Raw genomic sequence first — 27,676 nt, 5'->3', positions numbered from 1 at the left:
TGGGAGAGTTTCAATTATAACAGTCTTTCTTCTAAAACTATAGCAAGCCTCCCTTGGAGTCTGTGGGACAGGGTTAAGAAAAAGAGAATTTCAGTTCCAGTTTCCCCTGTCTTTCAGAAGCTTGGAGGGTGTTACTTCAGAATCTGAGTTTTGTTTTCTGTACTTCGTGATAACCCCGTACCGAGGCGCCCGGCACTTCCTGCCGCCGCCATTTTGTCAAGTGAGGAGGAGGAGGAGGAGGAAGCGTCCGCTGCGGGGCCTGCTGCGCGCCCGGCCTGGGTAAGTCCAGGCCTGGTGTGGTGGCCGTGGTGCCGCTGTCTCCAGGGCAGATTCGGTCTCAGCCTGGCCGCTCACGTGGGCCAGACCCGGCGCTTGGATCCTCCGGGCCGGGGCAGCGGGCCCCCGCCCCCATTTCCTCACCTTCCTGTGCGTCCCGGGAGCCCTGCGGAGAACGCGGCTTGTCCCAGGAGGAGGCTGTCGCTACACGCCTGCCCCGAGACAGGCCCCTGGGGAGTGAGCCTGGCCCCTTTTACCTAGCTACTCCCTCCCTTGCAGCCCCTCGCTGGGTGCTTTGTTTTGTTCGGTGGGTGCTCACTTGGTGTCCTTGCCACGGCCTCGTCTCTTTGCGGTGTTGTGCGGTGTGGTGGTTTTGGAGTGAGAATGTGGAGGAGTAGTGATTCAGCGAAATAAAATGAACCCACCTCCCTCAACGGAAATAGCACAACTTCACCCGACTGAGACGCCCCCAAGGCCCGGCCTTGGATGAAGATGGGAAATCCCACTAATGTAGTGGACAGTGTAAATACTCCTGTTGAGGCCCGTGGATGAGTCATGTGCCTTTGCTGAGTGGCTGACCGCCCTTTTACTGAAGACCACGCATTGTTCTTGGTTATTTTTTACTTGTTTACTCATTTAATGTCCGTGCAACCTGGTGGGGCTTGTGGTCTTGGTCCTTGGGTTCAATTTTACTTGTGTGTGTTGGATGCAAGAAGTGACCTCATGGAGTCTGTGTCATGAAAATTGAAATGTCTTTGCTTACCTTTAAGAGGGCTCTAGCTGTCCGTGTTTACAGAAATCAAGTCTCGTACCTCTAAGCCAGTGGCTCTTTGGTGCTATAATGATGGTTGGGAGATTTTCATGAATGAAGCTGTCAAGTTCCTAAAATTGGTAGTCTTTGGAATTTGTAGTTCTTAGAAGTTGTAAAGAGATACTGTACACGAGTTATGAATGAGTTTTCAGTTTCAGAAGGATTTTGGATGGCACAGTCTGTCTGATGACCTTGTCAGTAATTTAATAAAACATTCTTTTCAGTTTAATTTGGATGGGGATTATCTTTCCAGCAAGGCATTGAATTTACCTCTTCTTCCCAAAAGCTTCAGCTTGGGGAGGATAAACTTCTCAAGATGGTTTCCATTGATCAAGTCGAGAAGGAAAAGCCTGGTTCGAAATAAAATGTATCCCCTATATTCCACCATACTCCTTACTGTGGTAGGAAACATAGTATCTAAGGGCTCAAGCTGTGGAGTAAATAAGTCTCTTGAAATGATTTCAGTTGGTCTCACCTGGAAGGAGATGCGCTCACCTGTATATTGCTAGAATTCAGCCCCAGATGTATTGCTGAAAATAAGGAACTTTACCTACAGATGAAAGCAGCTGCATTTTAAGGATAAGCTGGTGTGTTGATATGGGTGATGAGGGGAAAAATTACCCAAGAATTACAAGAGAATCGTTGGCCACTTTGTGAAAATTTCAGTAAAATTTCCACTAAATTATTGAATTGTTTAAAGGAATTTAGACTTTGTTTCCGAAAGTTATCTTTTTGAGCCAGTTGTGATCTTTGTACTAAATTGTGCTTTCGGGAGTAGGGAATGCAATATTTTCATGTTACACAATTCAGGTTATTGAATGCCTTGAGATGTACAGATTCTAGAGGGAAATTGGATTTTTTTTAAATGCAAAAACCATTTGGTACCTCAGTGATTCGAAGACAGGGATGTTAAATCTGACAACTCACTGTCCTGTGTCAGGATTGTGTGTGTAAAGTGTTTTGATTTTTGATTTGGAATAAACTTGTAAAATAGATCGTGTTTGTCTTTATGTTCTTGGCTAATCTATAAAAGTAAAGAAAAGTTTGTCGTTGTAAACTGCTACTAATGTCTCGTAAATGCGTAATTTTTGGTGTACAGAAAAGACTGGACATTCGCAAGGGGAGAAGTTCGTGGGGATTCCTTGCTGATGCTAGAATTTCATTTAATTCATAAGACATGAGTTTGTAAAAATAAAAAAACATTTTAAATTATTTCATTTTTACTAGACCATAAATTCCATGAGGGCAGAGTTTTATTTGCTTGGCTTTCCCTATTCTCTATTCTGTCTTTAGAGCCTAGAAGAGCACCTAAAATAATCTTCCAGTGAATAAACTGAAGAGGTAATTGAGCAAGGATTTGCCATATCCATGTTACTAAATGTAATTCCTCTTAAGTTAATAAATTACTGTTAATAGCGAACGTAATTGGTCAATAGTGGCTTACAAGGAATGTAAATTTTAACTAAGGTAACAGTAAGGTCCCCAGAAATTGCAGTAGAATTTTAAATAGTCCAGGCAAGATAGCATGCATTTGCTCCTGTGCACTGTCTACGGTACAGTTCCCACTCAGCAGTTTGAAATGTGAGTGGGTTTGCGCTGTGGTTCAACTCTGACTTGGGAAAAGTATTTTAAGAGGGAGGTGAAGTGCATGAAATAAACACACATGGGTAACATTTCTTAATGTGAATCTCCTATTGCCAGTAAAAGCTTGATGTAAACAAAAAACATTTAGCACTTCTTTTTTAATATTCAGACTTTACGTATATGTGATTGGCAAGTCATCCCAACAGTTTAGTTCCTGGGCTCTAATAACTATATGCAAGAGAAGACAAAAAGATACTTGCACAATGATTTTGGTATATATATTCTTTATTAATGTATTCATCTCCCAAACACTTTTTGAATATAAATTATGTATAATTTGAGCATTACACTATTATAAAATCTTATTAAATATCTTTTTGTTTTTAAGGGTTTTTTTATACCAGCTTTTCTTTATTGAGGTATAATCTGCACGCAATAACAGCTAACCAATTTAAAATGTACAATTCAGTGGTTTTTAGTGTATTCAGAGTTGTGGAACTGTCATGACAACTAATTTTAGAACATTTTCGTCTCTCCAGAAAGAAACCCATTTCCATTAATAGTCACTGTCCATCTCCTCAGCCTCCGACAATCATTAATCTACTCTATCTCTATAAATTTGTCTGTTCTGGATATTTCAGGAATCATACAACATACAATCTTTTGTATCTGGCTTCTTTCACTTAGTATGTTTTTAGGATTTGTTCTGTAGCATGAATCAGTACTTAATTCCTTTTACTACTGAAAGATATTCCATTATATGGATATGCCACATTTCATTTATCCATCAGTCGGTGGATATTTGAGTTGTTTCCACTTTTTGGCTTTTGTGAACGGTGCTGCAGTGAATGTTCATTTACAAGTTTTTGTGTGGACGTAATATATTTCTGTTGTGTGGGTCTAGGAGTGGAATTGCTGGGTCATAGTAACTAACTTTTTGAGGCTATGCAGTGACTGTCTTGATTTTCTAGTGCTTTTTTAAGGGGACTAAAAGAAAAGCTTAATGGAATATGGCGTGGTCATTTAAAAGAATGAGGAAATGACAGTGCAAGGATGGCAGCATGTTGACATGTGGTACAGTTTGCAGGGTTTGATTCCCATTTAGTTTTTTTAAATTGTACATTGGTAGAAAATAGTTTGAAATGCTAATAAGACACAGAAAACAGTCTGGAAAATGCACCTCTAACTTGTAATACTGTTGTTGTAAAGGGTGATTTTGAAAACTTTTTCTTCCAATCTAGACAGGCCACAAGTGATTCAACTGCACCCACATTTCCCAACATAAATCATGAATGTATTCCATTCTAAAGAAATAGATGAAGAGTGAGTCCAGTTGTCAGCGTTAGGGCAAAGCAGCCATCTGTCCCATTCTTGACTGAACCCCCAAGGGGAATAGCACTGGTTGGTCCGCATCATTTGAAAATGAGATTTGTGAGGGTTTTTTCTTTAAACAAAAGTAATGCGTGATTTTTTTTTCTTTTTCAGTTACAGTTGATGTTCAGCATTATATTAATTTCAAGTATGCAGTGCAGTGATTAGACAGACATTTGTGTAATTTATGAAGTGATTCCCCCAATAAGCTTAGTACCTACCCTGCATCATACATAGTTATGCATGGTCATTTTACAGAATTTGGAAAATACAGAATGTTAAGAGGATGTTAAGTGTTAAAAAATGTCTATTAATCCCATTTTATTCCAGTCTTTCTACATATGAATAACAAAATTGGATTGTACTCTTTAAGTTTTCAAAAAATACTCTATTGTGAACATTTCCAAAATGCTCTATTTTAAATGGCTGCCTAATATGTACTATACTTGAATTCTATTCCTGGACATGATTTTCTCTTTTTTCTCGTCTACAGAGGGGATCGCTAGACCAAAAGGATGTGCATTTTTGAAAACTTGATACAAATTAGTTTTTTAGGAAAGTTTCATGAATTTCCATTTTCCATTCACAGCTTGACTGTGTCTTATTTATAAGGGTGAGGTTTTTAACAATCCCCCTCCTCCCCCCCAAATAGCAGTTATGTAAAAACAAAATATTGTCTTGAGTGTTCTGAGGGCTCTGAGAAACAGAAGTATCTCAAGATCTTGCTCTTTGGCCTTTCTACTCTCTCCTGCCCAGAGTTGGATTTCGTTTCCTGAACTCTTTTCATAGAGTCCAGTGTTATCTGAATGCTCTGGGGAGGGTGACCTTGAGCAGCTTCTTGTGTCCAATCCTGTCTCACTTTTGCTATTTTCCTCCAAAGACTGATGCTGCCAAATGCAGCAAGCATAGGTAGACTCCAGTTTGAATCCTGGCCCTGATATCTGGTCTGTGACCTTTGGTCTGTCATTCAGCTTTCCCCAAACTTCACTTACAAAATCTTTCAGCCTAGGGTAAAATGAGGTGGTGTCCTCTCAGGTTAGCTTCTTGCTGTCATTGACCATGGCGAATAATTGAAGTAGGAATAAGTAGCCAGGTATGAGAGTCGAGTTGCTGAGGGCTAGGAAAGTGCACCAGCTGACACATGTCACCAAGTGTCACTAGGTGACACCAAGATCTGCCAGGTGCCTTCCAGACCCCCTCTGTGTGTCTTCCTCCAAGTGAGCTGTGAGTGGAGACCAGTGGAGGAGGTAATTTAAAGTGGGGCTTGGGGTGGTTTTTAAGTGAGGATTTGTTTTTATCTGATAGATTAAAAGTGGTCATAATGGGATTGGTGGAATGCAGGCAACTCTGGGGGCTTCCTCGTGCGGTCTGGCTGCAGAGTTGGAAATGATCCAACAGTGAAAGGTAGCCTAGTGTGTTCTCAGACCTAAACTATAACTTGTCTGTTTTCATTAAAACCTGGTTATCTGAACAAAGGCAGTGGCCAGGGCATTGGAAATTGCTGATGGATCGAGGTTTTTCCAGTGGACAACCATATAATTCCTCCATATCTTCGCTGCCCTAATTTGAATTGTGTTGAAAGCGTTTTGGTCTCCAGGAAGGTTTGTGTCACAGGTCAGGACCTCTCTTGGAGGGAGGCAAGGCAGCTGAGTGGGCCAGGGAAGTGGATTTCCTTGCTGGGAGGCTGAGGTCCTGCTAATGGACTTTGGGCCTGTTGACCAGAAGAACCAGTTTATGCCAGTCACCATTACTAGGAGCTGTTCCAGTTCCATGTAGAATGCCTAGATGTGTTAAACCCAATTGAGGAACATACTTCTTTCAGAGATTGATCTGAAAATTCAACCACTAAGAGTACTTAAATGACTATGCCATTTCTTCTTTTTGATCTTGACATAAAGACATTTTTGGTTCACCCTAGATACCTAGGCTATTCTCTGATCTTTTCTTTGACAAGTGTTGGCCTGTTCTGCCCAGTGTAGGAAATTCCAGGACTTTGTGCTGGGGCAGCAGGGTTGGTTGGGCTTGGATGGATCTGTGGATGGGGAGAACTATGGGGTCCACTGTCAGGATTCAGTTCCAGCCAGGTCCCCTTCTGGCCTTGACATCAGGCAAGTCACATATTTCCTTAAACCTCAGTTTTCTTATTTGTAAAATGGGCTCTGTATGCTTAGGCATGGGGGCCCCACTCCTCACATCTCTGTTGTATTCACTTTTGGGGAGGGGGTGCCTCTGGTCTGTGTTGTATTCTGATTGGGGGGAGGCTGGCATGCTTGCTTTGCTCTGCCCATAGGGCTTTGAGAATAGTTCTCCAGGCCCCACCTTGTGTATGGTCACCTTCCTGGTCTTGGTGTCCACTTAAGGCTGAAACTCATTATTCGTTCCTAGTTGTTTTGCCATCCAGAGACAGTGGCACACTGGAAGCAGTCCCAGGGGAGAGGTGTTGGGCTTGGTATTGTGCAGTTTCCAGAAACAAGAATTAGTAATTCCTGTGTCCTTGTGTTTGGCAAATGTCCCTAGTTGTCCTACTCTAGGCAATGACACATACATGCCTGTGAGTAAATTGGACTTTGAGATACTGTTTTGTGTGAAAGAAAGGGAATAGAGTGCAATAAATTTGTAGATTTTACATTTGAAACATTTTCCACTGTGTTTGAAGAAACATAATTTGTGGGAGCAGATTGTTATAGTAAGAGTTGAAAGGAAAAGTGCATGGAGTTTGGAACCTGCCAGCGCAGGGTGTGTGTGGATTGGGATGGGCTGTAGGGACACACTGTACCTGCCTTTGACCAGTTCTGTACCCTTCCAAGCCTCAGTTTCTCATATGTGAAATGGGATAATGCTCTAAGGTTTATGCTCTAAGATCTTTGACTAGAATCTAGATTTTAAGAAAAAGTTTTTTTTTCCCCCCAAACTACGAGTAATGAAATGAATTATTTAATTTGCAATTATTGTGTAAGAAAAAAGGAAATGTCAGGGGTATCGTCTATTCAAGGCTATTTCATAAAAACTTTATGTATTGTGTATATAAAATGTGTTTCTTATTGTGGGTCATGTCAGAGCAGTGTGAAATAACATTGTTTTAGATACTACTCAGTGGTAATTGTAAGTACCTTGATTTTTTTCCCCCTCTTTTTGGCTGTTTTACTATCTATTCATCACTTGCCCAAGGCTGACTTGCTGGGTGTGCTTTAGTAGCATTGATCTTTAGTTTCTTTTCTTCCTTGTACCCGTTTAGTAGAAGCTCTAGTCAGTGGGAGTAGGAGCGTGGGGAAAGCATGTAGTGGTGAAGGTTGTAGTAGTTTGCAACAGACAAAACAAGTATATAGAGTCCTGTGTGTGTCTGTAAGACAGTCTACTTGTCCTATATTCTCAGATACTGTCCTTTCAACTTTTAAATTAAGATTTCTGTTCTCTTCGGAAATGACTGTATTAGTTAGGTCTCTCTGGTATAAATAACAGACATAGACCTTGTTACAAGAGAGAATTTGTTGGCTGACATGACAAGAAGTTTGGAATGGTGCTTAGACACAGCCGAATCCAGGGGTTCCGACAGGGACATCAGAGCTTGTTCTCTATCTCTGACGTTGAAGTCAATAGTAAGTCTTCCCCAGTAGTGCACTCTGATGGCTCAGATCATTGCCCATCCCTGACTCTGTGTAGGACAGGAATGTCAAACCACTTCGCTTCTAATGTGGCACCTATAGCCCATCCCTGCCCTCCACTTGCTCACCCCAAGTATTAGCTTTAGCAGCATCTTGCTCATTATTATGAGCCATGCTACATGGGATACTTTTGTTGAACAGTCTTTTTTAAAAAATTTATTTAAATTAGTTTCAAGTATACAGAACATTGTTTAGACATCTGTAGAGTTCATAAAATGATCCCCCCAATTGCTCCTTCCCTCCCCGGGCCCTCCACCTAGTCATCATGTTAGTGCTAACTGCATTCCCTCTGCTGTGCTCCCCATCCGTGTCACCAGCTACAACTACTAATTTGTACTTTAACCCTTCACCCCATTCTCTCAGCCCCACAACCGCCCTCCCCTCTGTCCATCACCAAATTGTCCGCTATATTTGTGAGTCTGTTTTTGATTAGTTTGTTATTTTTGTTCCTTAGATTCCGCATATAAGTGAAATCATGTGGTATTTATCTTTCTCTTTCTGACTTATTTCACTCGGCATAATAACCTCTAGGTCTAGGTCTATCCATTTTGTAAATTGTAGGATCTCAATTTTTTTTTAATGGCTGAGTAATTTGTTGAATCGTCTTTTACACTAGAAATAGCCTGTTCCCCCTAACTTCAAGAAATTGTGGCTGAAAGGGAGGTTAATTTTCCAGAGTAAGGTCATAAACCAGAATTAGTTGAAATTAGCTTATAATGAGTTACTTAAGAAAAAGGTAAAAAGTGAAGACGGTTAAAGATGTGCATAATCCTAATCCTGTGGAAGAGGGATAAATGAAAGACATGGTTTATCTTATCAGGACCCAGATACAGAGGGAGCTGCTGTGGGGGCTCTGGGAGGAGTCAAGCCAAGTCCCAAGTCTCTTGGGTGAGTGAGAGGGCTTGGGCCACTGGTGATAGGGTCTCTTTTGGCCAGGAAAAAAAAACAAAAAAACAAAAAAAACAGCCCTTAGAGCAGCGAGGCAGTACAGGGCAAAATTGAGATAAGGTACCAGGTAGACAAATTTCACTAAATGCTTGCATGAATGAAATTGTAATGGAGAACATTTCAGTAGACTGGATTCATCTTTCCATCCATACTTGCAAAAACTTATCATTTACTTCCCATTTGCAAAGTTGTTTCTGTACTTAAGTTCTTGTAAAGTCTGCTGCTTGGCATTCTTCTAGTATTACAGAAAGCCTGCTCAGATTTCCATAATCAAAACCAAGTGTTCATTTTCCTACAGTTCTTGATGTTGGATTTATTCAGTCCTTTAAAGGGCTCAGAGTAATCGAGGATTCTTTGGCCAAGATTGAGACTAGCCCTGCTTCTCACTAGAGCATTGATTCCTAACTTGAGGAGAGGTCAGAGGTCCCTTTGAGGATATGAGGGATGCTGTGGATTCTTTTTCCAGAAAAATTGATACTCGTAAACGTTGAACAGTCTTTTTGTGGGAGGGGCAGTTTTCAGAACCCTAAAGCCCATCCAAGGAGCATATACTAAAAAGAATTTCCTGGATTTTACTTTGAGAATGAGAAAATTCTTATAATGTGTATGTTAAAAGGCTCTTGATGGTTTTGATTTGAAGACTTTCCTATTTGCATGCATCCTGCATTTTCAGATGTTTACAAATTTATGATGTGGAAACAATGCAGAATGCCCGTTTTGGTTTGTCATTATAAAAATTCTAAAGGGGTTTTTACAGTGCCCTCAAGTAACCTGTGTGTTAGCAATGGTGCAAATCTACCCAGGGCCCTTGTGTACCCTTCTTTCTCAGGTGGTTCTCTTTCTTGGGCATAAGGAATTTCAGAATGTATCAGAATAGGGCCCGTTGCAGTGGTGCATGTGACAGAAGGTTTATGTTCTGGGGCTCTTCGTTGAAGCTACTACTGTTTCTAAAACCGGCTTCATAATTTGGTGTCGGCCTGGATCCTTTGTTGCAGAAGGTGACCCAATGGGCCACTAGCCAGCCTGATCATTTGGTGGTAGTGGATGTAAGTAGACTTAGAAAGATTATGACTATGGTCCCTTCTGTGGCTTAGTGTCTGCTCTCTGCTGCAGGACATTTGTTCACGCATGCCCTTGAACGTGCTTAGGAAGACAGAACTTGTGGGGTGGGAAAGTACCATTCCTCTTCAGCGTAATATGTTTATGCTTAGGAGTATGAACATACTACACCAGGTGTTGTGCATGATGCCACTATATTCTCCCTCCCCAAATCCCTGTCTGGTAGAAGGAATAGGAAATACAGTACCGTAAATTTGAATAATTCATACTTCTGTAATTGCTGCAGAGTTGTCAGAGGATGGAAAAAGAACTAGTCTAAGAATAGTGCACATTAAAAACTCCTTTGTTCTCCTTAATCTCTAAAGTGTAAAGATTAAACTTGTATGGGCTAGTGGATATTTTCCCCAATCATTTACTGTTGGCTTTAATTAATCCCATTGCTCAGTTTGAATTAGACTTTTGTTGTGCAGGCATGACTTCTGTTATTTTAGCAGTTTCCCCCCTTCTGTAATTAAGAGAAACAAGCGAGATAGCATACATGAAAGAGTTTTCTAAAAGATGGTACTATCTGTATGTAGGTTGTTTTGATTTATAGTCCTCATTAAAAATTACTTGACTTTGAAGTGCTTTCAGTTATAAAAAGTTGCTCTGTAGTAAAGTGGTGTATATGTGTCTTCATTTGTTTTCCTAGGAAACAATCGAGTTGACGGGTGAGCTGTCTGGAAATAACACTATCTTCATTCATGTTCATCTATTTCAAGATGATAACTTGCATATCTTTGTAATCCTAGGAGTGCCATTTTGAATTACCAGTGCTGGAGCCCCTGTGAGTTGAGGCGTATGGAGCCTGCAGCTTAGCTTGCCTGTCCTCAGTGTCATCTCTCAGAAATCTCAGGGCCTGTTTGCTTTAGGAACCCACGTGAGCATCCTCCCCCTTGAATTTGTGAGAGATGGGTACCCTCCTGTCCTGTGACTTCTTTTTGCTTGCCTTCCAGAACGCCACATTCCTGTTGTTTACCTTGGAACAGTACTTAACCATTGATCATTGACTCTGCGAAAAGGTTCAAGGCTTTTAGCAAAACTCGTCTGTGAATAGACTTCCCAGTAAGAGTAGAACTATCTTTCCTGAATGGATTTTGTTTTGTTTTGTTTTGTTTTGTTACTTATTGTTTGCCCTTTCTGAAATGGTGAAGTCTAACCTACGTCACTCTGATGTCTGTGTCAGCCTTAATGTATGGAGCTGCAGTGTGGGTCATTTCTCCTTCCACACTGTGTGTGTTCCCTTCCTCAGACTGGGAGCTCGAGCATATGTTTGTGATCACTCTAGTTTAGTGAATATTCAAGTGATTACTGTGCACCAGGTGTTGGATTTTTAAGGCCTATGTAATCCTGAAATCCTCAGTATCATCTCTGTTTTGCAGATAGGCTGATACCCAGAAGGCTCAGTCACTTGGTCAGGGTTAGGGTTGCAAGAACTAGTAAAGTGGCAGTGCCTGGCTCTAGAGTCCAAACTATGTTGATTTCCGTGTGCTGTGGGAGGAGGGAATCACCATGGGCAGAGATTTGGGATGGTACATAGAACAAAGTTAGACCTTGGAATTGCTATCCAAGAGGTCAGCCTAGGCGGTCGTAGAAGGAAGAGAGACCTTTTTTAGGAAAGGAGCTGGCATTTAGGCTGGTCCATCTCTGAGGACAGCTGAGGCCTGGTAGGTAGACCTGGACAGTTCTGCAAGCAAGCTCCTGTCCCTTGGAGATACCAGGGTAGGGCAGGAAATGATCAGAGGAGAGTCATTATTCTGGCTGGGTAGATCTCCTTTTCATTAAATGTATCACACTAGTGGAATTAAACCTCAACTTGAAAAGGTTTCCACTAGAGCACCAAACTGCCTTATTTTGGTTTCACCTCCATTTTTGATACTCCAGTGAAAGTCTGTGAGTACAAAAGAGGGAGTTTGGAGCAGTGAGTAAGTTGAAATAAGTGTCATCTTTAGCTCAGGCACCCTAGATTTGTTAAGTCATGCATGTGAACTACATGATCTTTTAGGATGGTAGTGAGCCTGTCTTAAAGTGCTGTTTATTGTAGGGTGGAATTAAATTCTGACTCATGGGTGCTTATTTCTCACTTAGGGACTCTTTATTTAAAGAGAATTTTCTGCCCAAAGTAAACATGCTACATTAAATTGGGTGATTCTGCCAGTATGTGCACGGGACTTACTAGGCAGTCAGGCACAATGTGATATTCTACATGTGCGGTGAGGATTCAGTGGTGAATAAAGGTGTTTCCCATATCCGTGTGCCACATACAGTTAAAGCATGACTAGGAGAGAGTGAGACAGATGTTCCAGGAATCCTTATAGCTCCAGTGGTGGGCAGAGACTCAGTTTTGGAAAGGTGGTAATTCATTTGACAAGTGTGCCCCAAAGGAACAGATTTTCATTTTACTTTTAAAACTTTTCATTGACTTGGTAAAATGACAAATGACCTCATTGAATAAGAGTTTGGCTCTGAGGAGCTATGAAAAAAATCCACTCAAGTAAAAATGATAGAAGTGGTTAGACAAGCTCCATGTAAAACTGGACTAGTAAGGTAATTGGAAAGTAGTATATGATCAAAATAAATAATAGATTGCAGCAGAATTATGCTGCTCTAAAACTCCACTGCATATAGGATGAAACCCACAGTCCTATCTGGGCCCCTGGCTTCTGTGACAGTCCAACATCCCATTCCATGTCTTTGTTCTTTTGCTGCTTCTGGAATGTCCCCATCAGTCCAGTTTGGATCTTACATATTTTACAGTGACTCAGTTTCTAAAGCAGTGCCGTCCAGTGGAACTTCCTGCACTGATGGAAATATTTGGTTTCTGGGTTATCTCACATGGCGGCCACTACCCCCATGTGGCAAATGAGCTCTTGAAGGTGGCTAGAAGACTCATGTCATGTCTACTTTGACAGATTTTAGAGAAGATGGGCTCTCTTTAGTACTGTGGGACTTGTGAGGCCTCCTGGTGGATATTGCCCTGTGTAGTTCTGTGATGCTAGACTTGGGAGCAGTTGAACATTTCCAGGAGGGTGGGAGAAGTGTATCCTTGGGGCTAGATAGAGGGAGAGAGAAGAGGAGGGGCCTGGGGTCAGCATTTAGGGTGAGAAGATAGTGAGGGACTGAACCTGATTTATGGAGCTGGGAAAGTGCCCCCTCTGCCTCTCCCATAGGAGGTTAGAAATGGAGTCGCTACAAGGTCATAGGCTTTGAGAAAGCTGGGCCTCTGTGGGGTAAGAACTCAGGTGGAGATTAGCCTTCATTAAGGAAGAGCTTTTCTTTCTAAAAGTATCTGTTCTGGAATGAATTCCAGTTACCTAGATAAGTATCATGTTTTCTAGTCTCTGCCCTAGAAAATTCCTCATTCGTCTTTGGAATTTGCTTTATCTGATATCTTTCATGGCATTTGTTCAGTACATCTCTCTCCCCTTTCCTCCACTTCCCCCACCCCCCATTTTGTGAGCAAAGCTTTGGAGGCAGGCCTGGCCCATTTGGCCCATTATCTTTTATATGTGGAGAAAATGAATGAAGGTTCAAGCATGGACTGCAGGCTGAGCTGTGGTTCCAGAGGTTCAAATGGGTCCGCCTGGAGATTGAGTCAACTGAGTCAGGTGAATGAAGTCTGCTTGTCAGAGCTCATGCTAGTAGGCTGCAGGCCATACCTATTCAGTTTTACTCTGATTACAGGCTCATGAAATGTGACTGTTTTAAAAGTTAATACTAAGTCATGACATTTTTAATATTATGATTAATAGTGTTATTGAGCACTTAACTTTCTGTTGCATCTCATTTGACCCTTACACTAGCCCTGTGTGAGGGTATTATCTCTGTTTTAGAGTTGAGGAATTTGTGCTGAAGCCATCTGCCTACTTTTTTTTTTTTCTGGTCAAAAACACATAAGGTAATTTTACCATCTTTAAGTATACAGTATTGTCAACTCTTTGCACATTTTTGTTGTGTAAAAGGTCTTTAGAACTTTTTCATCTTGCAAAACAAACTATTCATTGAACACTCTCCTTTCCACCTACCCCAGCTCCTGGCAGCCACATTCTACTTTCTGTTTCTAAGAGTTTGACTATTTTAGATGCTTAATATAAATGGAATCATGCAGTATTTGTCTTTTTGTGATTGGCTTATTTAATTTGGCATAATGGCCTCCATGTTACCACATGTGACAGAGTTTCCCTTTATCAGGCTGAATAAAATTCCATTGTATGTGTATACCACATTTTTTTAATCCAGTCATCTGTTGATGGACATTTGGATTGCTTCCATCTCTTGGCCTTATGAATAATGCTGCAATGAACATGGGTGTGCAAATAGCCACCTGCCTACTTTTTGAAAACAAGTTAGAACTTAGAAATTGGACACAGAACCCCGAAGGCACTACGAACTTCCCATCATGTCCTGTTTGCATAATGCACCTGGTTTGGATGTAGGGGATTTTTATCCAGCAGCTGTGAAAAGTGGACAAAAGGCCACAATAGATAGTTCAAACTGCCATGGAGTCCAGCCAGGTGCCTTTTAGGGCAGCCTAAAAGAAAACTGACTGGTTAAAAATGGGTCGGACCCCACCCCTTCCTAGTTTCTCAGCCCAGCCCACTAGTGCAACATTTTCCATGGCAGGTAGCTTAATTTGTGTCTTGATTTCAGCCAGTCTAACCCTGAAAAAGGCTCATGGAATCACTGTCACTTAACAACATTTCTGTATGCAGTACCTCAAAATGTGACCAGATCAACTTAATTTTTGAAATCCTTTAAGTGGGAGGACTCTTACCAACTCATGAGCAGATGTAGCAGAGAGCTGCCTTCAGCACCAGTCTTGGCAGGCCCTGTCAGTGTCCTTTGATTTATGCCTGGACAACTTGAATGGCGTCGTCCTTCCTCCCAGTGCTTCTTCCATAACCAGTGTTGTCCGTGGAAGAGGGAACACAGAGCCTCCAGATAAACAATTGCCACACCTAGACAATTGGTTCCCCCAAAAGGAAGCAGCTTAGATCCCCCCCACCCCCATTTTCAGAAAGTCCAGTTATATCCTTATATATGGGACTATTCATTCATCAGTTCATTGACGTTTCAGTTTCTATTTTTTGGCTCTCATTAATGCTGCTGTGAATGTTCACGCGCAAGAGTTTGTGTAGACATGTTTTCTTTTTTCTTGGGTATTTATGTAGGGGTAGTACTTTGTCATGTGGTAAATATGTTTAACCTTCCAAGGAACTACTGAAGTGTTTTCCAAGGTTACTGCCTTATTTTACATTCCCAGCAGCAATGTATGAGGGTTCCAGTTTCTCTACATCCTTACCAATACTTGTTATTTATTGTCTTTCTGGTTATAGCACAAATGCCTTTAAACCTAACAGAAGTTAAGTAGTTTCAGTTTTTACTTTTTATTCCCTCTCTTCCAATCTTCTCTTTGAACAGCAATTGCAGGATAAGTAGTAGTTTTGTTTTCTCTGGGTTCTTGGAGGACACTTCCACCCAGATGAGTCTTGTCATGTGACGCATCAGTTACAAGATGGCCCTGTGTGCAAACTTGGAGGCATGGTGTAGTCAAGAGATTAAATTTTAAATCTGTATTATGGGACTTATTTTCTGTAAACTTTTATTCTAATAGTGTCTTAATTGATCTTTTTAGGTAATACAGTCTTGAGATCTTGGGACGAGCATTCCAATCCACATTCTCCCTCCCCATATTTCACTCACAGGCACACATGTGTATCTGAGGTCAAAGCTGTGTTTCAGAACCCATCTTACTCACTGTTTTTGTTGCTGAACTGCTTCCATTCGAGGGTGGAGGATGAAGACTTGATTCAAGGATCTTACGCAGACTGTGCCTCACAGGTTTTGAAACCATCCATAACCTCAAAGTTATTCTCGTTACTGTTAAACCACCATTGGCATTCTCTCCTCTTAGGAAAGGAATGGAGCCAGTCACTCAGTGTTGCATTTTTTGGTTAGCTGAAGTTCTCTGTACCTCTGGTGTGTTTTACGCGTTGGCCATTAGAACATGCTGAAAGTGGAATGTACTACCTTAAGAGGTAAGCACATGGGCTGTAACTGGTATTGAAGCTGAAAATGGATCGTCATTTGCTGGCATTCGGACAAATGGGCAGTGATTTGGGACAGGCTGCTTAACCTCTGAGCCTTTGTTTCCCTATCAGTAAAATGGGGTAACGAAAGCACCTCACCTGTCTCAAGGATGTGAATGATGATCCTCTGCTGGGACCAAGAAGCTCTGTTGTTAGTAAAAAGAGACAGGAACATCAAAGACTGCTTCTACCCACCCTGAGATGCTCTGATTTCACAGAAGATGCTGTAGATTCAGTCCTGTGTCATTAAAAATACAGTGGTTTGCATTTTACATTTGAATGATTCTAATTTCTGTCTCCCAGCTTGAGACTTGGCATGATCAGCTCTGTCACCTGCTGTGTGTGTATTCCTTTTCCTACCTAGTTTTCTGGCCCATCCTGAATTTTGAGGTCACTGTTCTTTTTACTTTTGTCGCAGTTGCATACACCTCTAAGCAATACATGCTTAGTTTTGTTTTTGAGCTTTATGTCAATGCAGCCTACCATTTGTATACTTCTGCCACTTCCTCATCTAAGGTTCATCCATGTGTGGTAGCTATAGCTCATTTTCATCAAAGTGTGAAACTACATCACAGTTTTTTCATTTTTGGTCGGTATTTGGGGTTTGTGGGGGTTTTTTGTTTTTGTTTTTGTTTTGTTTTGTTTTTGGAAGAAGTGAGGACAGAAGAGGTACCATTAATAAGCATGTTGGTGTGTGCATTCTTTTGCACGTGTGCATGCATGAGACGTATGCAAGTGTCTCCATATGTGTCCAGGAGTGGAATTACTGGGCCATTGGGGATGCCATAATGCCCAATACTTTCAAAAACCTGTCGCATCAGATTACTTTCCCACATCCCAAAATGTTGGACTGCACTTTCACCAGCGTTGGCATTAATAGACTTCTTATATTTTGCTAGTCTTGGTTGGTATAAAAGGTCATTGTGGCTTCAGTTATCAGGGAAATGCAAGTTAATGAGGTGAGCATTTTCTGTGTTTATTCATTGTCCTTTTTTGAAATGCCAGTTCTCGACTTAAACTTTTTTTTTTTAAGCTTATCTTTTTTAAATTGACTTACAGTAGTTCCTAATAGAGTCCAGTGCCAGATCTTTGTGGGTAAATCTCCCTCCCTGGTAGAGATGCCGACAAGGCTAGCCAGACAGGTTTGGATCTTGGCCCTTGTGCACCAGGGTGATGGGGCAAACAGATCTGAACTTTAATGTAAATGAATTTATAGACCTTTGTTTTGTGATTGGTGGGAAGTTCACTACTTGAAGTCACATTTTCTGTATTATCTTCTAAAAATTGTGAATCCATCGGGAAATGATTTTTGGTTATAGGGTGAAGGGTCATGGAGCCTTCAAATTCCTTGCAGGCTTTATAACCTCAGATAAATGACTGATTTCTTGTAGTATTAGTATCCTCAGCTGCAGCATTTAGATTCTAGTCCCTAACTGTATGTAAGGTTCTGGTGAGGTCAGAATACGGTATCCCAGAATATGGAGCACTGAGCTCACTAGGAATTCAGTAATTTCTCCTTGATCTGAGTCCAGCTGCATTCTCTAAGCATGTAGACATTCAGGGAAAGTTGGCACTTAACCAAGAAAGTTATTGCTAGTACATTACCTGCCAACCACCATAGGCATCATGGTGAAGCTGGGTTTGGCTGCTGAGCCAGTCCTCTGATAGAGCACAGGTGGCTTGAAGAATGTTCAGCCACTTAACAAAGCTTACCTGGTGCAGGCAGGTAGTCGGTCCTAGAGCTGACTGGTGCGATGTCTGATACATTCTAGAAATGACTGCTTCCTATGTCCCTGGTGCAGTCACAAAGCTGAGAGGAGATTGTTTAGTGACTGCCAGTGACATGTGCAGGCATACAGTTTGTGTTCATATGAGCAAACAAATAGATGGCTGGGATCTGGTGGTGGTTGGCATTTGTGTCACAGTATGCCTTCTGTGAACGACTTCGTGGAGGGATAGAGTAGGCTGGGATTATGTGGTGTGGTATAGTTAAAGATGTCCATGCGTTACAGAGTAATGACCATGAAGGATGGGTGGACATTTTTCTTGCACTCTGGGTGGTCAGATGTTAGAGGGATGAAGGCTTTGACTTGGGAGCCTTTTCCAATTGCATTCTCTGATTGTTCTTGCTATCATTTTGATCAGGGGCTTTGTTATATACCTTTCAATGAGGGGACTACTGACCTGGGCATGTAATAAAATAGTTCTTGATCCTTCCTTTCTCATCCCTGTAATGTCCGCACTTAAAAAACTGGAAACATTTCAACGGAAAACAGCCAGAGTGTGGTCCGTGCGCCTTGGCCTTTCACGGTAGTTAGTGGCTGACACATTACGGTTAAAGGTGACAGGGTGTGTACACACGTTGTCCCGTCAACACCAGAACACAGACTGAGGGGACTATTGATTGTACGTAACCTTGTGAGTTAACATGTGAAAAATAGGTGTCGTGATGCAAGGTGACTTTTCCCCTTCTTGTGGCTTTGTTGCATTTTATTTTGATGGCACTTAAACGTTTTATTCAGAAGATCTCAGTCAATAGGCAGAATTCTCCTGTTAGTGCTCTTTGTTCTCTCTGAACCCCTTAAAGGTGTGCTTTTGGGGCCAGTAGGGAGTCATTTCCTTCTCTAGTATTTTGTTACCTAGAGTCTCCTTCCATCTCTGCAGTGGCAAATGTCTTTACTAGTTTTGGGATCTAATCAAGACATTAAAATTGAACTAAGGTCCTCTAGGACAATGGTTGCCAACCTTTTGGCACCAGGGACCTGAGCTCCCTTGAGATCTGAGGTGTAGCTGAGGCAATGATGCTATCGCTGGAGGGAATGGCTGCAAATACAGATGAAGCTTTGCTAGCTTTGGCTTGTCCGCCGCTCACCTCCTGCTGTGTGGCGCTGTTATTACAGGCCAGGGACCAGTCTGTGGCCTGGAGGTTGGGAACTCCTGCTCTAGAAAGTATTTAGTATGAAAAATTATTCTACACCGTAGTTTTGCTCCATCAGGATAAGTTTTCTTGAAAAAGTTTAACAGTTTTTCAAAATGAACTGTCCTGTCTGAGCTAGGAGTCGCCCCTTCTCTTCCCTAGTTGATAGGAGTGCAGAAAACGCCGTGGTCATGCAGCCATGGGGATTTTTTGTTATTCCTATAAGATCGATAGTCTTGCTGTTTTACTGTCAAGTATAAACCACAAGTCACAGAACCCGTTCTTTGCCTCGAACCAGAACTTTTCTTTCAGAAAAGCACTTTTTAACACTTAGTTGTTCAGCAGTATTCCAGTAATTCCCATCTTGGATGAGCTCCCTATTTATACTGGGTGTATGGACCATTCCAGAAAGTAGAACAGTTTGGATTCCCCTCTCCCCTAGTAGCTGTGATCGAGCAATATTGAGCACTTCACAGATGGCAGGCCCATTTGTAAGTCTGCTGATTCTTGGGACAACCTTGAGGGTGGGCCCTGTGAACCACTCTGTTTCATAGATGAGCCTAACCATGATGTCTGTTTTTGAAGGTCCTCCAGGTTAACTCTGGAACTTGGGGTTCAGACGACGCTGTCCCTGTTCTGCCTGTAGGTCTGTCTTTGTCTTCCCTGCCCAGCACCAGGTCTGAAGTGGGTGGGGCCCAGACATAGTTTCTTTGTTTTAAGTTTAATATGCTGTAAAATTTATTCTGACAAATGCACCACCATGCAGGATACAGACATCCCCCCAAATTTCCTCTGGGCTGCTTTGTAGGCAGCTCTTGCTACACACATGGGTTTTTAAAACAAGCTCCCCAAGCATTTCTCTTCACAGCCAGAGATAAGAGCCACCACTTTAGAGCTCTCTTCAGAGCAGCAGTTGAGTCCTGTGTTTTGCTTGAGAGCCTTGATGGGTGAGCTACAGGAGCCGGGTTGCCACCTGCTGTAAGGACAGATAGCATCGGAATGTTGGAGCATGGAATGTTGGGCCCTGCTCTGAGTGGTGGCTGCCTAGTGACAGCCTGTTGCTGCAGCCTTGCTCTGAGGAGGAAAGATGAAGTACGAACGTCATGCCACAGAATGCACTCATGCTGGGCCACTAAAGGAGCCATGGAAATGTGTCCCTGTTCCATGTGCCTCTCTACATCTGTCCATATTGAGTGTTTTGCCTGAAGCTAAGGCATCTATTGCTGGGGCATCACAGAAGAAACTGCTGCTTAATTGGGATTGGCTATAGCCTGAATGTCCCAGGCCCTACCCCCGTGTTCCTTCATCCACCTCCCATCCCTACCAAGGGACTTGAGTTGATAACTATGCTGATGGAACATATGTATCACTGCTAAAGTATTGTATGACTTTTCTATGAAAGTTGCAGAAATCTAAGGCAGGGGTTCTTTTCAGTATGTAGGTGGGGGGGGTACTCTGCTCATTCATCCATAAATATCATCTTTTAATAAAGCATTTGGCCCTTCTGCTATAAGACAGACATGTGGGTCTGAAGTAAGCAGTGCCAGGCCAGAGCCTTGGGCATTCGTGATGCAAACACGTTTGTTCCCCAGATGTCCACATCTACAAGTGTTTGTGGTGTCCTGTGACTAAGGAACAACTCTATGCCAACAGAAGAGGGCTCTTGCTACAGTGCCTGGGGCACTCTCGACCCATAAAGGTGACATCATGACATGCTAGCAGTTACTCAAGTTCTGGAATCCCAGGAAATTAACCTGTACTCCTTAGGGAGCGCTTAACCTGGGACCTCGTTGCCTTCTTTAGACCTCAGGTGGAGTTGGATTGTGTTTAACAAGGGGTGAATGAATTGGCATTCTTTCTGTTAAATGTTTTTTGTTTGTAGGCAGTAGTAGAGTGTTATAATTTTGGTTTAGTTCACAAGTGTTAAAAGAAGCTGTATAGAAGTACTCTTTCATTCTCTTGGCGGGGTTGGGGGTGGTAGGGGTAAGAACCACAAGCTTTTTACAGTAAGAATACAAGAAAAGCATTTTGCAGTTTTTCTTGACAGCCATTTGAGTTAACCAGTCTGTACAGACATAGCCAAGATTCAGGCAAAAACAAACCAAATATTCCAGCAGTGCTTACAGTAAATACTTCTGTTTGTGGACTTCTACTCATGTTTGTGTTTTGCAGAGCCCACCAGTAAACCACTGCTTAATAATGAGGTCCGGGTTAGGTTATAAGTACGTGGGCCTGCCTGTGGCACCTTTGGAAGGAATTTTTATCACAGTTGTTGGCCGCAAAGTTACCTGGTGTCTTGGATGCCTGTCGTGTTGCGGCTTGTAGGATTATCCCAGCTGTGTCCCCAGCTGGCTCTGATAAAACTTCCTGTTATGTATGTTTCACCTCCTCAAAGCTGATATGGCAGAAATGCCTGAGATTGGGGATGGGCACACATAGACTGTGTCCCTTCCTGCTGCTGGGTCCTTTTATGCTGTTTTTTCCATTCCATCCTTGATTTCCAAGTGAACCAACTGCATTTTGCCTGTTACATCATCCCCTGTGATGATGACTGGCTTCAGATAGATGAAATGAGGACTCCTCGTTAGAGCCCACATCTGTATTTCCTTTGTCAGCAGGTGGGGCATCTCCCACTAAACCTGAGCCCCCTGCAAAGGCAGATCCAAAAGATGAAATGTCAGCATGTTCTAAAAGAGACCTGTTAACTATGCAAATGGAGAGTTCTTGTACTTGTCAGTAGACAAAACCAAGGAAGGTACTTTGATGAATCAGATTTGAGAAGCAACTGAACCGCCCCCTACCCAAGGCAGTGTACAAACTTTATGAAGACAGTATGCAGGGGCTGTGTCTTATTTGTACATTACTTGCCTGTGAAAATGAGGGTGTAATATATTCCATTGTTTTCTTAGCAACAGAAAAGAGAAAAGCTCTAAGTTGTCTTAGAACTACGGAAGAAACAACTTGGGAAGGCCTCGCAGCCTCCGGGGCCTGGTCAGCAAGACAGCAGCAGGTCTCCCTGGCCTTTCTGACATTTGGAGGTGCCATGACAGCAGTGATGCAGGACCTGCGTGCCATGCTGTGTCTTCTGTCAAGCTTGCGAGATGCAACTGAAGGCTACTACTGTTTCACATCTTGGGCTTACCTATTTGTGTATGGGGAGGGGAAGGAACTTTTTTTTTTTACCATTTGCTAGAAACTTTGCAGCCTGCTTTTTTTTAATTTTGTCTTATAAGAAACTCAAGTTAGCTATCCAAAATCCCAAGAGGATAAGGGCCTCAGGCACTGAGGTGCCTGCCTAGGGTCACATGGTCAGGATCTGAACCAAGATCTTGCTGGCTCTGAAGTGTTTCTCTGGGCAGTGGAGGGATCACTGCCATCAGAAGCCACGCCCCCCGAAAAGTTGTGCTTAGATAACCATAGAGAAACCAGTTCTCCAAATTAGAGAAGCTACTGTCAAACACACCTCTATTGTTAAGTGGGTTTTCAGAGGATTGAGAGTAAATTGATTTGTCTTCCTTTAGGCCCCTGAACTTTCAAAACTTGGAGTTTAAGCTCTGCTGTTGGGCAGAGTGCTGCTTCAGAAGCCAGTGCTGGATGTGGTTGGGAGGTCAGTAGACTGATTTGGGTACCACCTCACCCTGGTGCTGATCCTCTCAGCTCTCTGTTCACTTGAGCAGCCATGATATATTTTTCATTACTGCCATCTAAAGACCTGGCTCATCTGCAGGCATTCTGCCCTCTCTGCAGGGTTGGGAGGCCCCTGTCCCAGGCTTTGGGCTTTGTGTGACTGGCATCGTGGTTAGTTTCTCGTTTTGTTCATTTATTGGAACCTTTCAACCTACCAAGCACTGTCTGGATGTTGTCGATAATAACACGAACGTGGAAGAAGGGCAGCTAATATAATCACAGTTTAGTGGATGCTTTGGTTGCTTATAATTGCAAATTTCAGTAGTTTATTGCTGGTAAATAGGAAAGCAGTTGACTTTTGTTTATTAACTTTGTATTCTGCAACCTTGCTGTGATTGTTTCTTAGTTCCAGATGGGTTTTTGGTCAATTCTTTGCGATTCTCTACATAGACAATTCTGTTATCTGCGAATAAAGACAGTTTTTTTGCTTCCCAATCTGTTTCCCTTTCATTGTCTCATCGCATTAATTAGGACTTCCAACAAGGTGTTGAAAATGAGTAGTGAGAAGGGGCATCCTTCCCTTGGTCCAGATCTTGGAGGGGAAGAAATTAGTTTCTCAGCATTAAGTAAAATCCTGTGATTGTGATAAGACAAAATCTGGCCACAGGAACCCTTGGGGAGGCCACCTAAGGCAGACTTGGGATGGGCAAGAATTCAAGGAAGTCTTCTTGAAAGAAAGGGGTTTGCCAAGATAGGGTGCTGTGGAGGGCAGAGTATTCCAGGAGCCACACGTGCGAACATCTCCATGAGAGAGATGGGGAACCTGACTAGAATCCTTGGTCTCCTATCATATGCCCAGTACCCTGAGGTGCTAGGGGCACAGTCTGCTTAGAGAGCAGACCATGGCTTGCAAACACACCCACACCCAGGCACAGCTTCCTTCAGCAGGCTTGTTCTCTGGGAAGGGCAGCTTCAACTCTGTGGCTTGTTCCCTGAGTCACAGTCCCCCTTCATGGCACCTCTAATTGATAGCTGACTTGGAAATTCTAAACAGCATGAAGTAGTATCATGGGGTTGTGTTGAGACAATTGGGGGAACAGTTATAGCTGAAGAATAATTTTATTTCCTCTCAGTGGGGTCTGGGACAGCCTACCCACCATTCACTGTCCTTGACTGCCATACCACTTCACGCAGGGGCCTCAACTCTAGGCCTTGCCTCACAATGGCTCTCAGCATCCCGAGAATCTTGGATGTCAGCCACGCCTTAGAGCCCTAGGCTCCAAGGAGATCAGCGATTCTGTTCATTTTAGATTAGCCCTGGCATCCAGCCATCATTTACAACATTCTTCCCTGGGAACCTGGCAGCAAAGTTTCAAGAACTAGCTTGGTGAACCTTTGGAACATGATCCTGTCCTAGGTTGTTGGTTGCACGTGGTTTGTTGAGAAGACTTTTTTGCAAAAAACAGTGGGAAAGGAGAAATTTCCATGCACAGAAATTAGCCCTGGAATTACAGCTAAGTTTCAGTTGTGTTCAGTACTATCAGCAGAATCACATACCACCATTCCTCTTCCTGTCCCCTTGGCTTCTGGACTGGAGAGGAAATGAGTGGACCCAGGAAATCTCTGCATGAGAGTGTTTTCCACCGAGCTGCTGGAGATCACAGTGGAGTGCCTGTCTGCCAGATGTGTATGTAGAGACCAGCATCTCCTCCATGGTGAACTGCACGTCCAGACCATTATCAGTTACAGCTTCAGAGATGGCAAGGGAAGGAGAACGTTCTGCCTTGGTGTTTTCATCTGTGTTTTACTACACATTTACAGAAATGTGTAGTTTCAGATTATGAGAAAGTTACTGTGAATTACATTTGTACAAACTCGTAGACTCCTGGTATGTCCTGGCACGACACTCCATTTCTTGATTGTGCCATAGATCACAGTCTTGGCTTGAATATTAGAATCACCTGGAGAGCTTTGAGACTCTTAGTACTTGGCCCCCACCCGGGGACCATTTTCACTGTAATCTCCATGGGAAGGGGCCCAGGAATCAATATTTTTTAGGGTTCCCCAGACGCTGCCAGCTGTACAGTTCTGTGAACCACTGTTTGTACCAAGATTTCATTCTGGGTCAGGTGCTAAGGGTTGAGAATCCAGAAATCGCACAGTCTCAAAGGAGAGACTTATACTGGGCAAGTTGCAGGCTCTTCTGGTCATGCTTGGTTTTAAAGGCTTTTATTTATATCCACCCATATATGTTTCCTATCTTCATTACAGTTACCACCTTCTTAGTTGGAGGACAGAGAGGATGGTGGTCTGGTTTATTATCAAGGCCCAGGCAACTATGTCGGCTACATATGAGCCCTGCTGAAATTTGGCAAGTGAGGCACTGACCATCTTAAGTGTTGAAGGTACTTCTGCTAGTCATTTGAGTTGGAAGACTTTCTGAAATGAATGACCAGAATTTTTGCCCTAAGGTAAAAAGGGGTTTGTGCCTTCACCAGTGTTCTTTGCAGCACTATTCACAGTGGCCAAAGGTAGAAACAACCCACATGTCCAGTGACAAATAAATGGATAAACACAATGTGGCAAATCCAAATAATGGAACATTATTGAGCCTAAAAGGGAAGGAAATTCTGACATATGCTACAATCTGAATGAACTAACCATAAGATGCGCTAAGTGAAAGAAGCCAAACACCAAAAGGACAAATATTGTATGATTTTACTTATATGAGATAGTCTAATTCATAGAGAAAGAAAATAGAAGAGTGGTTACTAGGAATTGCAGGACTAGAGTGAGAGTTACTGTTTAATGGGTACAGAGTTTCAGTTTAGGATGATGAAAAGTTCTGGAGATGGATGATGGTGATGGTTGCACAACAGTCAGTGTACGTAATACCACTGACTGAACTGCACACTTAAAAATGATTAAAGTGGTAAACTTTATGTTGCACATATTTTACCATAATACAAAAAGTTATTGAGTGTTTTCTCGCCTCCTTGCCGAATATCGATTGTATTCACCTCAGACTAATGAGTCATTCCTGCACAGGTTATCTAAGACTGTTGCCCTCTGACATGACAGTTTAATTGTTGGGTGTTTTTTGGTAAAACGGCATAGTTGTCTCCTTGCCTGCTATCAAATTGCCAGCTGTTGCTTCCTGCTCCTGTGCCTTCAACTGCTCCTCTCCCCTTTCAGTGAGCTGCTTTTAATCTGGTGTCCTGGGAACAGAGATAAGCCAACCTTCTCAGTGGTATGGGGCTTTGTGGTAGCCTTACCCGATGCCACCACTCTGGTGTGGCTGTTTTGAGTTAAATTTATTATTCATTGGTTTTTCCATCTGGATGTCACTGTTTTGAGTGGTGCTTCCACTGGCCCCCTTGACCTGTTGGCATTGATGATAAATGGCTGTTATGAGGACCCTTGGGTGCGCACTAGTGGTGGCAGTCTGGCATGAGCCAGTCCTTCCAGGGGCACTGCACTCCAAGAGGAGGTGCTCATCCTGCCTGCCCAGTGATGAGTGGAGAGCTGCTCTCCTTCCATTCCTGGAGTCTTCTAGGGTCTGATATTGTGAAACCCAAGACCCTGGGATGTTTTCAGTTTGGGGTGTTTGGGTTTTTTATAGAAGCATCTGTAGGTGTTTTCTCATTTGCTCACAGTGCTTTATTAGGCAAGCAGCTTTCTCTGTGGTCCATTGTGTAGTCCAAATAATGTCAAGAACTTATAGGTCCCAGAAGCTTCTGGGTTTCCAGCAGCAAAGAGAGATCCGTGGGGTGTAGATAAGGCACCTGAGTCTGTAGTCATGGTTAGGGATCATAAAGGCGCCTCCCCGAGACAGTTGTGACTTGAAGCTCTTTGGCCTTTGGCACATAGGAGCTGTGGAATTTCTGAGAATTCTGGGATAGAAATTCCAGGGTAGGGTCACTAAGTACAGTGGCTTTTTGCCATAATGAGGGGACTCTTCTTGCTCCACTTTCCTAATTAAAGGTGGAGCATATTTGTGAAATGAAAAATTGGTCAGCTGAGTAGCTGTCATTCAGCACTGCCTGCAATTGTGGTTTTTATTTAGGGAGTCATTCTGTTACTGTGAGAAGGAATTAGTGTTCTGGTTTTAACAATGTAAACCTGGAGTTTTCTGTCATTGTGATGATCTACCTGAGGGGTGGAGTCAGACACTTGTCTCTCACACTTTATTTTTTGCAGGAAAATGTGCATATGCTCATAGTAATCAGTGTCTAAGTAAAAAGTGAAGCTGTAGTATGGAACTGGCTTAATGAACTGTGTTGTCTTATATGTAAATGCTCTAAGATATAAAAAATTCCTTTTTCATGATCTTAAGATAGTGTAAAGATGCTATCACTGAATGGAAGCTGCAATTTTAAGTAAGCCACTAGCCCCCCCATGTTCACAATAGATATATATCAGGGAAAATGTGTTTTGAGTAATTTTACACATGAATAAGATGTTTCAGTGAAGAAAGTTTGTTCCCTGGGTGGACAGTTACCCTATTAAATGCATAATATGGAGGAAATGAGAAGAGATCAGGAACCACAGCCTCGCTTGTGAAAAGTTCTAAAGAGTAGGGACTAAAAGAGCCAGTTCCATGTGCTCCATGCTCTTTTTTCCATAGTACATCACAGTTTTAGTTATTTTCATTCTTGATTGTCACCATCCTCCCATCTCCAGTCCAAAATGCAAACCCATGAGGGCAGGTGTCTTTGTGCTGAATCTCAAGAGTCTGCAGTTTTGCAAGATACACAATAAGTTGTTTGTTAAATGGCTGAGTCAAAAATCCAAAGTGTTCACCTAAACCAAGAAGACCTCAAATGATAGATACCCAGTCATCCCTAGGCTCCTGCTGCTTGGTCAGTCTGGACCAGTTGTTTTTCAGCCTCTTCTTCATTTCCACATCATCTTCTCATAGACTCATGCCAGACTGATATATAATAACACATATCAGGGAAGTGGGGGCAGCAGAAGTCAGAAGCAAGGCAAGCCAGGTAGATAGATACTGGTTGGGGGGCGGGAGCAGTAGTCAGATCACAGGAGCAAAGTGACAAAAGGAGCAAGCTGAACTCTTACCAGAACCGCTTGATTGGGGTCTTACAGAGTCTAAAGTGCCATTCATCATGCCCACTTCTTTTCATTTAGGTCCTGCTGGGACCCTTGTTTCTGTAATGCAGTATAGACTTTTTCTTGTAAAGAATGCTTTTTTTAACCTCAATTCATGCGTTGGGTTGAAATGAGTTATAATGACCCACTAGAAATAGTGAACCTAACCCATGAGGGAAGTTGT

General features: G+C 42.5%; 1 protein-coding gene across 1 annotated transcript in view; it reads left to right on the top strand.

Annotated features, from left to right (window-relative positions):
• Positions 1-186: 186 nt before the first annotated feature.
• BRD4 (bromodomain containing 4) overlaps positions 187-27,676 on the top strand; it is a 76,820-nt gene continuing 49,330 nt past the window's right edge. Inside the window, 1 exon segment of the mRNA XM_025040784.1 lies at positions 187-279. The gene's annotated coding sequence lies outside the window, so the exon portion shown is untranslated.

The sequence above is a fragment of the Pteropus alecto genome, unplaced genomic scaffold (assembly GCF_000325575.1).
Source record: "Pteropus alecto unplaced genomic scaffold, ASM32557v1 scaffold1279, whole genome shotgun sequence".
Taxonomy (NCBI): domain Eukaryota; kingdom Metazoa; phylum Chordata; class Mammalia; order Chiroptera; family Pteropodidae; genus Pteropus; species Pteropus alecto.
Note: the sequence above shows the minus strand (reverse complement) of the source record. Positions and strands in the feature narration are given on the sequence as shown.